Consider the following 14,029-nt stretch of genomic DNA (forward strand, 5'->3'; position numbering starts at 1 on the left):
TGTCTGACCTCCCCTTAAATAATCCTGGGCCTAGATCATTACTCATATCTAGTACTTCTCATAGATAGACAGATAGAGATATAAGGATTAACGTAATGGGACATACATCTAGCACAAATCTTCTACATTATTACAAATTTCTGAAGAGCCATGTTCCAAGGCTCCAGGATATGAAGATGTCATCTGTGAAGAATAACAATCGAAGAGTATCACCATACTTTGTTTGGAATTTGTATAAGACACCTTCCCAAGACAAATACATTTGGTGAACATTTTCACCTTGTTTAATATTTTGTCCAAATGTCAATACTTAGTGCAACAAAGTACTATCTGTAAAAACATCTGTTATGGAGACTTATACAACTTTGGCCCAAGAGACACCTTGTCTGAGCAAAGCCTTTCTCAAGATCAATAAAGAAACACAGTAGAAACTACAACTATCAGTTATGTCACCATAAAGATATGATCTGCTGAGAAACATCAATGCAAAACTTTCTCAGTCTCTGTCTTTGGTGACAATGGTTTCAATGGAAGGACGGCTCACTAAAGATTTTACAGACAAAGCAGGCATATAGGCACAAAGCAAAAATATAGGCAGCTAGATGCTAATATCTTTATAAGACTTTAAAATTTTTTGGTAAACAAATAGTCATCACGACTTCTTCCTTCCTTCACCTTTCAGATCTTCCTCATGATATACTTTTTAAATCGTGGCACCTCCACAGTATCCACTTGCCAACTTCATCTTCTTAAGACCATTTCCACTTCAATCACATAACCACCTCTATGTCTGAAATGCTGTGTCCAAATATATTGGTTCTAATATTGCTACTGAGGGCAAAGGACACTGAAAAATACTAGCAGCTTGGTTCTATTACAGATGTTTCCATGTACGTTTCACCTATTATGGCAAGTAGGATGACTAAGCTTAACTATCCTTATTGCAAGTTCTATGCTTGCTCATTTTCTCAATTGTTTTTAATAATATCTGGCATTCAGACAGTGCTTTAAGGTTTGCAAAGCACTTTATAAATATTATCTTGTTTTATTCTCACAACAATCCTGGGAGATAAGTGTTATTATCACCCCTATTTTGCAAAGAAACAGGCAGACTTGCCCAACCAGGATCATAAAGCTACTGAGTGACTGAGGCTGGATTTGATTTCATGTCTTCCTGGCTCTACGTCCAACACTCCATCAACGGTATGCACCACCTAGCTTCCTCCAATACAAAGTCATACTTTTTATTTTTAACAACCTGTAAGACAAAATTCTTAGTATTTATTTGCAGTCATAGTCCAACTAAGTTTTCTAACTGTTCTATAGTGTTTTTTTGAAAAGGAGTTTGTCCAAAAACTGTATAAATATAAATAAATGCAAACATTGGCCCTGAAAAATCAACCAAAGAGCTCCTTGTGTAGCAGATACCATGTGAATACTGAGGAAAGCAAAAAGAGGAAAATGAACACTCTCATCTCATGGAGCTTTTTATTTTGTTTATTTTTGTTTTATATTTCCCATCCCCTAAAGAAAAAGAGTTAAGTATAACCAATAGATATTGTGTACCTGCTAACATATGAACATTCCACATTCAAAGTTCTTCACTATTCCAATGAAAAAGGGGTAATAGTCTAAACAGGGAGATAACCTGCAAACAACCACATACAAGTAAGACAGACATGGGACAAAATGGAAATAAATCAACAGAGGAGAGGCAGCACTACCATTAAGGAAGAAGGAAGGCTTCTTACAAAAAATAAGATTTTTGCTAGGACTTGAAGGAAACAAAGAAACATGGATGAGGAAGGAGAGAATTCTAGGCCTGGAGGACAGCTAGTGAAAATGTTCAGTTGGAAGATGGACTGTGTGGTTCAAGGTATCACTGGATCAAAGAATACATTGGGGGAGGAGGCACACATGTGGCAGTACTGAATAAGAAGACTGGAGGAGGACAGGTTATGAAAAGCTTTTGAGTGTCAAGAGGATTTGATACTCGAAACTGGAAGTGAGAGTGGAAGCCACTGGAGTTTACTGAAAAAGGAAATGACATGGTCAAGACCAGTGCCATAGAAGATCATTTTGACAGCTGAGACGCAGATGGACTGGAATGGGAAGAGATCTGAGGAAAAAAGAACAACAAAGTTATTGCAACAGAGATGAGAATATATGCATCACACTTTTTTCATGAGAGTGATGAGAAGACTTTGGATGTGTAAAGTTGCATCAGGTAGAGTTATCTATTGACTATGCTTAAACCTTTTGCTTTTTAAAAATTTTTTATTCATTTTGAACTTAAATACAAAAACACAAAAAATTTCCATGTACACAAACACAATATAGTGGATTCAATATAAAACCATGAATTTCCATTTTACAGCTTACTTTTTTGAAAACTATATGAAATAAATATTACACATCATTTTCAAAGCTACTTCACTTTTTCTGTGCTTTCTTCTAAGTTTTCTTTTACTCTCTACTATGCACTTTATGTTCCCCTCTCTCTCTACCTTGTCCTAGAGAACGTTATCACTAGCACACATGCAAGTGCCTGCGTGTGTGTGTATCTGTGTGTTATACATTACACATACTTCTATTCGTTAGTTCTTTCTCTCGATAAGGATCATCTTCCTTTAAAGTCCTTTGCAGTTGAACTGAGTATTTATAATACTTAAAATGACTTACTCATTCAAAACTGTTCTTAGAGAATAATATGGTTGTTGTCATGTACAACATTCTCTTGGCTCTTCATTTTTCACGCAAATCTTTTCATGTTTTTCTAAAATCAACCAGCTCCTTCCATCACAATCCTACAACACAATTTGTCTGAGCATTCCCCAATTGACAGTCATCCCCTCAATTTCCAGTTCTTTGCCACAAGAACAGCTAATATAAATATTTTACAACACATAGGGAGAGGATTCTGGGAAGATGGTGGAGTAGGTCAGAAAATTTCAAGCTCTCAAGAACATATAAATTCTTTTCCTTTTTCCCTAATCACCTTAGGAAACAGAAAAGTGGTAATGTTGGATCAAATGGTACATACAGTTTTATAATTCCTTGGGCATAATTCTAGATTACTCTCCAAAATGGTTAGATCAGTTCACAGTTCCACCAACAATGTGGTGCCCTAATTTTTCCATATCTCCTCCAACATTTGTCACTTTTCCCTTCTATCATTTTAGCCAAGCTGGTAAGTCTAAGATATCTCAAAATTATTTTAATTTGCATTTCTCTAATCAATTGTGATTCAGAACATATTTTTCATATGATTATATATAGTTGTGACTTCTTCATCAAAAAACTGCCATTTATCAATTGGGATACATCTGACAAAGTTCTTCATATATTTAAACAGTGCGAAAAACTACTTATAAAAAATTTCTCCCAATTTTGTTTTCCTTCTAATCTTGGCTACATTGATTTTATTCATACAAAAAACTTTTTAATTTGATGTAACTGAAAGTATCCATTTTACACCTCACAATACTCTCTATCTCTTGCTTATTCATAAATTGTTCTCCTACCCGTAAGTCTGATAGCTGATTTGTTCCATGTTCTAATTTTCTTATATCTCCCTTTATTTCTAGGTTATGTATTCATTTTCATTTAACTCTTTTTCTTTAGAGTATGGGAAATATATGGAAATGATTCAAGTAAAAAAATTATCAATAAAACATAAAAGATATTACAAGAAAAGGAGTTTTTGTTCTAACTCATCATCCTTAACTACTTGCTAAGCAAGAATATTAAACATGTTTTGGTTAAGGCAGTTCCCAGAACTTTTGGCCTCACTATGGCAATTACTTTGCATAAATTTCTCTTAGACATTCCCAATCTTTCAGCTTCAAAAGCTTGTTTAACCAGGTCGGTGCTAGAGTTCAGTGACTTCTCTTTTTATCCTCTTTTCTTTCTAGTGCAGCATTATTACTCTGACCTTTGCTCCATGATTTGACTCTACATAGACAAGGTGTTTCAAAATGATGGCTACATTCAAAGGTTGTCACTTCTTGCCTCTTAGGATATAGCTGATTTCATTTTTTGTCACTAGATGCTTCACACTCAGTTATTTCCATATCTCTTCTGGGAGAAAACAATACAAAAGCACAGAGTTTCAGAGTAATTGACAGGCCTTTAGCCACTTTCCAATAGCTTAAACAAACAACATTTTCCAGAATTTTTGCCATCTTCCACTACACCCACTTTCAAGCTAAAGTCAAAATATGTGTTGACTTAATTTGGAGAATCCAATAAAGTTCTTCATATAAGTACTCTACTTTAACATTCTTTTGCATCATCCCCAACAAATGTTGGCAATTAAAATAACAACAATTAAATATCTGAAAAGCAATCTGATTATGATCATTTTACGGACTGCAAGATGTGATGAATTGCCCCAAGAAATATATCTTACCTTTGGGTATGTAATGAAACCACTTATGCCAATTCCTCTGATATTCTAAAGAGAATTTCTCAGCTATATTTCACCTGAGCCATGGCTTAGGTGTCTTTTAATTTTATTTATAACAATAATGTTGAAATAGACACTTCAGTAAAATGTGAGTTCCTGCCCCACCTCTGAACAATGCTGGTTATGAGAAGGGGAGGGAACCTGAGGGCCTCAAGGCCACATGTGGCCCTCAAGTTCCTCAAGTGCAGACCTTTGACTGAATCCGAACTTAACAGAACAAATCACCTTAATAAAAGAATTTATTCGGTAAAAAACTTGGACTCAGTCAAAAGACCGCACTCCAGGGATGTCCTAAGCAAAGAAGATAACTCCAGGTTAACTCTATAAAAATTGCTGAATACAAATGTTCATCAGTAGAGTGAAATGAACTTACTGGGAATTTAATCAATGAAATAACAGATCCAAATCAAAAAGAAAAAAAAAGAATATCTTGATTCTAAATACTCTGTTCCTTATAACAAGGGACACACATTTAAAAAAAATATATACATATATACAATAACTAATATTTTAAGAACCAGCCACTATCTCTATGGCACCACTCCGGATTTTATGGAGACTCAAGACAATCCTTGCTCTCAAAGGCCAAACATTTCTAGGGGAAAATAAAGCCAACATATCACTCCAATTTCATCTGTAAAATAAAAGAACTAAATTCATGACTTCTGAGAACCCTTTCCAATTTTAACTTTATATGTTTCTTTCGTCACTGAAGACTCAATAACAATGTCAATGGTAGGGAAGAATTAACTAACTTATGAATTGTTTCTGTTTATATTCTATATTCATGAACAATTCTCCCAAAACTTTAAGTGTAAATGACCCTGAGAAAGTAAATATATTTTGTCTGAATTTTATGTGTCATACATTTTAAAGGCACTAGGAAATAAATAAGGGATAGAATGTCTAATTTTCTTTTATAATTACAGGTGGCAGAAAAATTTATAATCAAAGAATAGAGGAAATTATAAGATAAAACAACTTTTAAATACAGTTAAGCTATATATAATTAATACTGGGAAAAAAATCTTTGCAAATGTCTTGAGTAAGTCAGATATAAAAAAATTTATAGGAAATTGACATAATCTGAGAAGTCTAAGAATTGTACCTCAATCAGTGGCAAATTATATCAACAGTTTTCAAATGAAAAACTACAATCAACAAATGTAAAAGTGTTTCACATCACTAATACTGTATCTCTCTTTCCTTTCTCAGCCAAACTCCTAGAAAAAGTCATATTCACTAGTTGCCCCCACCTCCTTTCCTCAGACTCTCTTCTACTAAAATCACTGCAATTTGGCTTTCAACCTCATTACTCAAATGAAACCAATGAATTCTAAATTACTAACAATCTTTTAACTGCCCTATGGACTCTTCTAAATTCTCATCTTTCTTGACTTTCAGGGTCATCATTCTTTTTCCCCTCCTAACTAGACTCTATTATCTAGATGTTTGTGACAATATTCTTGCTTCATTCTCCTACCTGTCTGATGACTTGCTCTTATTTTCCTGGAATGTCATCCATCCAGTGTCCCTTTAATTGTGAATGAATGTCCAAATAGTTGTCCTTCATCTTTTCTCTTCTTTCCATACTTTTATCAAGTATTCAATTATTTCAATGGATTCAATTACCAATGCAGATTACTCCCAGATCTATTTATCTATCTTAGTCTCTCTCCGGCATTCGAGTGACAAAGTATTAACTGCTTACTGAACAAGTATTTAGGAACTAGGTGTTTCAAAGGCCTCTTAAACTAATAAATGTGTCCAAAACAGAATTCGTTATCTTTACCTTCAGAATCCAAGGCCACTTCTAAACTTTCCCATTTCTATTGCGGATACCACCATAGTGAGCAGCTCTCACATTATTCACTGGCTTTTCAGATCCACAGTCACTTCTCATTTGTACTACCATTCCAAAAGTCTGCTAATTGATTTCCCATCCTCATTTCCCCCCATTCCAATCCATCCTCCACAAAGCTACCAAAAAGTAATCTTCCTAAAGCATAGATGTCACCTGCTGAAAAATTTCCCAGTAGCTCCATATTACCTCCAATATTAAATACAAACCCCTCTGTTTTGCATTTACAGCCCTTCATAATCTGGTCACGACCTACCTTACAATATATCACTCTCCCTCTTCCACAAGAACTTTATGGTCCAAATAAACTGACTTCCTTGCTGTTTATTGCAAGTGACACTTCATCCTCCATTTCTGTATCTTTGCACAGGCTGTCTGTCCCCCATCCCTGAAATGCGTGCCCTCCTCCTCTCCATTTCTAAGGCTCCCTTCCTGCAAATCTTGGGTCAAGAGCTATGTATCCTAAGTTAAGTCATTTCAAGGGGCTTAATGTCTCAATCAATCAATAAACATTAAGAACCTACTATGAGCCAGACACCATGCTAAGTGCTGGAAGAATCACCTTGCATTTATATATGTATTTATAAGTGTGCATTTTGTTTCCCATGGGAAATGTTTTATTTTCATCTTTTTATTCCCAAAGTCTAGAATATATCTTGGCACATGGCAGGTGCTTAATAAATGCTTCCTGACTGATAGCCATGAATTTACACAATACTAAAACACAAGAGAATTCAAGTCAAACATAACAATAGACGATGATAGTTCTAGATGATTCAGGTTAAAACACAATTCTTTTTTTTTCTATTAAGTTACATGACTACCAGTGGCAATATTTTTGCTTAAACATTCAGGGAAAGATGTTATTAAGTCATAACTGATACTTAAATGTGCAAAGTGATTTACAGGCAATATATCATTTGATTTTCACAATCATCTGAGGAGATACTAAAGCCCAAGTACTACCACTTAATGGTTATTTTGGGGGCCCTCCTGGCTCAGAGTAAATGTAAATACTGTTTCTCTTCTGGCTAGCAACACTGAGGGTCTTCCCCTCTCAGTCTGATTTTTTTTTTTTATTAAAGGGACCATCCTTTGACTTACTTCTTAAAGAGGTCTATTCACTGAAGGGGCACTGCCTCACTCAAAGTGAGAACTTGAAAAGACCTTAGATTAAAAAGACCAACGTCCCCTACTGCATCCTGGGCCATTACCAGTTATCCTGATCAATATCTGGCCACTGGACCCAGATAGCTCCGGAGGTGAAAGTGAGGCTGGTGACTTTGCACAACCCTCCCTCAGTCAAATCAAATTCAATTGCAAGTCACGTCACCATCTCCCTGATGTCATAGTTCTCAGGACAAACCACATAACGATAATAATAAACATTTTTGTATCACTTTAAGATTTGCAAAGTGCTTTATATATGTTAACTCATTCGAACTTCACAACAACCCTGAGAGGAAGGTGCTATTATATTCCCCATTTTATAGATAAGGAAATAGAGGCTCAGAAACATTAAGTGACTTGCCCAATATGTTGTCAGAAATAGGATTGAATCCAAGTCTTCCTTACTCCAAGTCTAGCACTCTACTAGTCCACAGCAGGGAAAATGAAGAGAGTCCATGTTAAGTGATGTGCCAAATCAAAATACATCTTTTTTTTTTTTACAAAGGTAAAGTGGCCTTGATTATACTTGCTAAACTCCACATATACAAAGAAAGCAAAAACAGTCTCCACCCTCAAAGAGCTTACATTAGAAAATGGGAGAAACAGTAAGTAAATAAATAGGCACTTTCAAGATACATACAGAATATTTGAAAAATAACTTAGGAGAAGATTCTATTCACTGAGGGGACCAAGAAAGGACTCCTACAAAAGATGGCACTGAAATGAAGCCTTGAAGGAAGCCAAGGATTCTAAGAGATGAAGGTAAGGAAAGAGAATATTTCAGGCATGGGGTGTAGGGCAGAGATAGGAGATGGTGTATCTTGAATGTGTATCAGCAAGTAGGCCAGAATTGTAGAGTGTGCAGGACAGTAAAATGTTGGAAAGTCAAGAAGCAGCTAGGTAGTGAAAACCTTTAAATGCCAAATGAAAGACTTTAATCCCAGAGATCAGAAAAAGGAATTACTGGAATTTATTAAGGTGAGGTGAGGACAGGGAAACATGGTCAGACCTACAATTTAGGAAAATCATGTCAGCAAACGTGGGGAGGATGGAGAGGGGCTGCGAGAGACATGAAGCAGAGAAACCAACTGGAAGACTATTGCAATAATCTGAGCTAGAGGTGATGACGACCTAAACCAGAGTAGTAGCTCTGTGACAGGAGAGAAAGGGACATTTTTGGGAGATGCTGCAAAGGTAGAAGAAATGACAAGTTTTGAAAACAGATTAAATATGTGGGATCATTGAAATATTAAAGAGGAAACCAAAGTTGCAGAGTGGATCACAGAAATGGCAAGGTGGTACCCTGAACAATAACAGGAAAGTTTTAAGAAGGAAGGGTTTGGGGGATTAGATGAGTTCTGTTTCCAACATTTTGATTTTAATGTCCTTAAGTATTAGCTTAGGAAAAGAATTGTAAACAGAAACAAAATTTTAGGTTGTTCTTTCTTGTGGACATTAGCTATATGGAATTTATTCAAACAATAAACATTTATTAAGCACCTACTTATGTGCCACTGATTTTTTACTTTTTTTGGATGTGTCCTATTCTCCCCAAATATTTAGAAATCCCTTAACGTTAGGGACCTAATATCTTTTTTGGTATCCTTAGTGACTGATTACATAAAACAGATAATCAACTTTGTCATTTATAACTAAATACTATTATTTTAAATATACAACTTTAACCATTTTCATGAAAATCATTAAAATGCTTTATATATTCCCCTCTTCTTAATTGATCAGGGCCAACATTTTGAACAAACTATTGTACTGTATTTATAACAGAACACTTCGATGGACCTTGAAGATATAAAAGCTGACAATTCTTGTGCCTACTTTTTAGAGATTTTTTTTCTTCATTTCCTAGCAGAAATTATACTTCATACCATTGCTCCTATGCCTTTAATACTCCAGCACTTCTACAACATTAAAACTGTGACCAAAAGGAAAGTACATTACAAAACTTCTGAGAATTAAGTTCCTAGATTTCTAATATTAAACATCATTTAAGGAAAGCTTTTGTCTTACAAAAGAGCTGAGATTTAAGGGGAGAAAGCACTAAATGTTACAAAGTACCAGTGTTCAAGCAATGGTTCAGGTGCTTTAAAAAAAGTTTCCTCTTTTGAAATAGACATAATAAGATCATAGAGTTAGAGCAGGAAAGGAGCTCCATAAGTCGGCTGGCTAATCCAATGCTTTTATTATTTTACAGAAGAAACTGGGGCCCAGAGAGATCAAGGTGACTTGTCCAACAAAAATCACAAAGACAGTGAGAGAAGAGATGTGATTACATGTGAGGATTTAACTAGAAGAAAGTTGTTGTTCAGGCATTTCTCAGTTGTGTCCAACTCTTCATGATCCAATTTAGGGTTTTCTTGGCAAAGTTACCGGAGTGGTTTGTTATTTCCACCTCCAGCTTATTTTACAGATAAGGAACTGAGGCAAACAGGGTTAAGTGACTTGCCTAGAGTCACACAGATGGTAAGTGTCTGAGGCCAGATTTGAACTCAGGAAGGTGAGTCTTCCTGATTCCAGGCCTGGGACTCTTGTCCACTGCTAATACACTTGCCCTTTAAAAAAAAAAAAAAAAGAGCAGTAACTAAAAGTTCAGAGAGCTAGTTGTTATGAAATTGAAAACAAAGTTTTAAAATCTAAACCATAACTATAATTTGAAATGAAGTTAACAAGAAGAATGTTTCTTTTATTGGAATTCTTAACATATTAAATTGAAAATAGCTTCATGAGCACAGGGACTAATATTATATGTAACATTCTGCATCCTCTTCAGCACCTAAGAAGTAGTGCTCTACGTATACTGGGCACTTAAAACGTGTTTGACACATAACATTACATACCATATATATATATCTATATATATATCTATATCTAAAAACGTGATTTTTTTATTGGATAGCTTAGTTACACCATTTATTTCATTCTGTTTAAATAACTGGTTATAGCATTTCAATGCATTTCCCCATTAAATTCTTGTATAAGGAAGAACTATAATCTACAAACTATAATGGATGCACCTGTAGAATTTGTTTGTCCTGATTCCCAGCAGATTTTTACACCGCTAACTACAACTTCCTTACACCCTGCAAACAGATGACAACACAATGGGTTGGATGCTCATATATATAAAAATATATGTGATGCTCATATATATTATAAATATATATATATGATGTTCATATATGTAAAAATAGGTACTGGTAGCCATTAAATTTCTGTAATACATGATAGCTAGATTCCAGAATCACATTAGTACCATGGTCACAGAAACTCATAAAATAGATAAAAGATGTTAATACTTGAAAATTTTTTCATAACTTCAATACAAAAATTATTTAGACATCTTAATTTTTTTTTAAGACTGTCACACAAACTGTCCTACCTACCACAGAAAGAAAAAGCAGAAGTAGCTGCTGTCTTGACACAGATAATAGTAAATGGGAATTAATCATTTTCTCACCTTCCCAAAGTAACCAAAAATTTAATATTTAGGCATTCTGAAATTAACAATTAGTAAGGGGTGAGGGGAGATGGTCTAAATGAAAACTCTAAGAGAGAAAGGAAGTAATTAATGAAAATGACATAAGAGAGGGAGAGAGACCTAAGTGAGTGAATCACATCTAGAAAACCAGTGAATGACAACTGGGTTTATCTATAGGTTTTTTTGTTTTACTTTTCTATATTAAGTTAGAAGAGAAGCCTGAAAGTCTTTTATAACCCTGTGATAATAACTGAGGCATATCTGGAAGATATAGATGCATATATACATATACACACATATATAAGTATACATACACACATGTGTACACACACACACAAACACAGAGTCAGGTAAAACTAAAGGTACTTATTGAATGACACCAGTTACTAGAAAAACTTAATATAGTTCTCACCCACAGGGAGGATCTACAATTTGCACCGAACACCTAAATGCTATCTTTTTACACATGGTTATTAATCTCTAAAATGTGTAACCTACACATAATTTTAAACACAGTATTGCTTTTGTACCTTTAAAAAAATCATAGTAATTGTAAAAACATCATATTCCCCACTCTGATTCTCAGTTTGCTTAAACTCAATATTATCAGACTGGGATGGTTTCTTTTATTTTTTCTTTATCCTTTACACGTAGCATGATGCCTGGCACCTTAATAAATGCCTATTGATTGAATATGTTTTACAAGAAGGAAACAGTTGGAAGAAAAACAGCACAAATCACACAAAAGTTGCAATATATTTTTACGAGCCCACGAAAAGGGATTAAAACGGTATAATGATAACATCTGTTGAATATTTGTGTTGCAACACTATGCTTGGTGGTATAAAAGTAGCACAGGAAAACTAAAATCAATTAGAAGGTTTTACAACAGTACAGTGTAACAACCTCAAAATTACACAACCAGATCTGGTCTTTTAGTGCGCAGAAATGCATTTAAAATTAAAATAATGGAAAGTTTTCTTCAGGCATTTTGTAACTACAGCATTGATGGAATTCTCAAAACAGACATGAAGTCTCTGGACGATTATGCCAAGGATAGCTACAAGTGCGTATGAAAGACAGAAACATTTATTCATTTAATCTAAAACACTTTGCAATACCAGGGAATTCAAGACTTAAAAGTTTTTTTTTAATCAGCTATAAGCTACTTGCTCATAGTTTTACATACTTCTATACTAATACTGGAAACAAACTTTCATTTTAGATACCAAATCATACCCCATAACAACCAATTTGACAGAACCTCAATTACTAAACTATAAATTTCTTATCATCCAAATTGAAGAACTTCAGAAATGGAAGGAAAAAAAGTCTCACATTTATCAAATTACTTTAATACTGCTTTTATCTGATAAATGAAGAACCCCACAATGCGTGTTAGTAAACTGCTTCTTTTTCTGACAAAAAGAAAGTTGACAGCATTCATTTTGAATGCTTTAGGGACAAAATCGGTTATTTAAAGTAACTTTTAAAAAGTGTTACTCATCTTTGTCAAATGACTATTTTTACTCCCCACCTCATAAAGTGGTCAAATCAGATTTAGATTTTTTGCCATCTCTCACAGTATTCCATCTAATCATTCAACGTGTATTAATTGTCTGGTATGTGCAGAACACTGGTTAATAAAAAAAATTATTTTCTAAACTGAAAATTATAAAGTTTACTAAACAAGTAGGTTAAATTTTATGTCATTTTAAGAGTCACTACTAAAGTATCAGAGTGTTGGGTTTTTTTTCCATTTACAATTTAGACCAACACTCCTCCCTCTAAATTTAAAAAAAAATAAAAGGCCAATAAAAATACTCAGTTGACAGTAGTCTGAATTCTGCCAACAATTCACTAAATACAAAAACTGAAGAGCAGTTATCTAGAATAACGAAGAGATAGGCCATGTGATTACTCAAAAAGAAGCAAAAGTTTAACCAACACTCATATGTTCATTTTCAAATTGTTAAACAATTAGGCAGGAGATGGAGTTAACTGCCCCAGCAACTAGATATCCAATTAGAATGGTGTTTAATGACATCACTGTGACACTGGTATAATCAGAACAGGCATTTAGCTAGAGTGGGGCTGGAGCAGGAGGACTTAGTAAATGCCTTCCTATTTCATCCAGAAAGAAATACTTTGGGGGCAAAAATGCATATCCAAAAGACCCAGGAGTGGAGAAATCTCTTAAGCTAAAAACTGTCGGAAATTTAAAATGTTTCTACTTTTCCACACATGAAGTAAGAAACAAGTTTTTCACTATTTTACAAAGAAGAAATATTAGGGATGGTAACATATAGCTGACAAGCTGTAAGCAACACGTAATGATTTACTCTTCCATATGAGGTCCTTCTATTTCAAGTGGAATAATGAAGGGAAAACTCATGCCAAATTTCAACCTTAGCATTTTTCGCAGAAAAAAACCCAGTATATATACACTGATCAACATTTCCAGCAGACAGCTAAAATCTTCTCTGTTAAAATACCTGTAGTCCTGGGGTAAACACAAAACGTTTAGAGAATGTGCATTATACTTTAGTGAGTAAATTAAATAACGCAACCAGACCGATCACTCCACAAAAGCAGATTCTTTTAAAAAGCCTAGGCATTCTCTCAAATCTTAAAATGACTTCTGGCTCATAAAAAGTGCAAAACTGACTTTAACCAAAGGAATCATCCTGCTGAGACTCAAAGGTGCTAACCAGCACAAGTCAAAACCTGTTAGCTCAATTAGCCTCAAGCTCCCTCGCATGCCTTTTGAAATTGTCTGCTTAAAACTACTCACTCTTTTTTCTCAAACAGGGGAGTTTCTGCTTCAGTTTTGCTGCAAAAACTAAAGGCAGCAGGAATCACCTGCAATTTATTTTTCCAACGCTGAAGCCGTCAACTTGCTCATGGTTAACGGAGGTGTTTATTTATAAGCGTCCACACTCCCTAAAAAACAACCCAAACCTTCTGACTGAACCTTTCCTGAAATCTTGGCCAGGACAGGAAGGCACCCCCAGACAGAGCCCTGCACGCCCGG

The 14,029-nt window shown here is 34.8% G+C and overlaps 1 protein-coding gene across 3 annotated transcripts in view; it reads right to left on the minus strand.

Annotated features, from left to right (window-relative positions):
- SMAD4 (SMAD family member 4) overlaps window positions 1-14,029 on the minus strand; it is a 52,535-nt gene that overhangs the window by 37,700 nt on the left and 806 nt on the right. The window lies entirely within an intron of this gene.

Source organism: Notamacropus eugenii, chromosome 4 (genome assembly GCF_028372415.1).
Source record: "Notamacropus eugenii isolate mMacEug1 chromosome 4, mMacEug1.pri_v2, whole genome shotgun sequence".
Lineage (NCBI taxonomy): Eukaryota > Metazoa > Chordata > Mammalia > Diprotodontia > Macropodidae > Notamacropus > Notamacropus eugenii.